Raw genomic sequence first — 813 nt, 5'->3', positions numbered from 1 at the left:
GAACAAGGATATGAATCAATATGAAAAGGAAGAGCTGAAAGAAAAATTTAAATTCCAGGACTTTGTAGGAATCCCTGGATTTGGAAAAAATTGGGTTATTGATCAAGGATTACTTAATTGGAATTTTGATCCAGATGGAATCATTTGTTCAACTAGCGACATTAAATCAAACGCTTTATGGGAGGCAACCCATAGTTATCTGTGTGATTTGATTTAGTATGCTTAAGAGTCATGATTATTAGTGTTGTATTGTGTTTGCTTTAGTGTGGATTGATCTGTTTGCTTGATGTTTGTTAGATGTTTGGATTGTAAGTGGTTTGATTTTCTTTTTGTGTGTCATGAGGGAGATGATTCATTAAATTCTTATTATGGTTAGACTTGTATGTTCTCTTGTAGTAGTTGGATTGACGAGTCCACTACAACTCGGGTCTCACCCAAAATTTAGTTTTATAAGAGACATAATGAATTTTAAAAGTGATAGTTCCATCTCATATTTGTTACTTCTTTTCTCGGACTTTATTTTCATTTGATAGGAGTCGCGAACCTATTTGATGAGTAACTTATGAATGATTTTACACTGTACTTATAGTGTTTAATTATTGGGATATGGTGATGCCTAGTGTTGGTGCTCGAGAACCAATATATAAGGGATAATCTTATCTTTGGAATTATAATCTATAAAATCATTTATAAGCACCCAATATATTTGTGTAGGGATTCCGTTAGAAATTGGAAGTAAGTTAGTGAGATGCGATGAGATGGAGGAAGAACTGACCTCATTTATCTTGTTTGTGTGTTTGTGTTTGTGTTACA

The sequence above is a fragment of the Phalaenopsis equestris genome, unplaced genomic scaffold, assembly GCF_001263595.1.
Source record: "Phalaenopsis equestris unplaced genomic scaffold, ASM126359v1 Scaffold001221, whole genome shotgun sequence".
Lineage (NCBI taxonomy): Eukaryota > Viridiplantae > Streptophyta > Magnoliopsida > Asparagales > Orchidaceae > Phalaenopsis > Phalaenopsis equestris.
The sequence above is the reverse complement of the archived record's forward strand: the minus strand, read 5'-3'. Positions refer to the sequence as shown.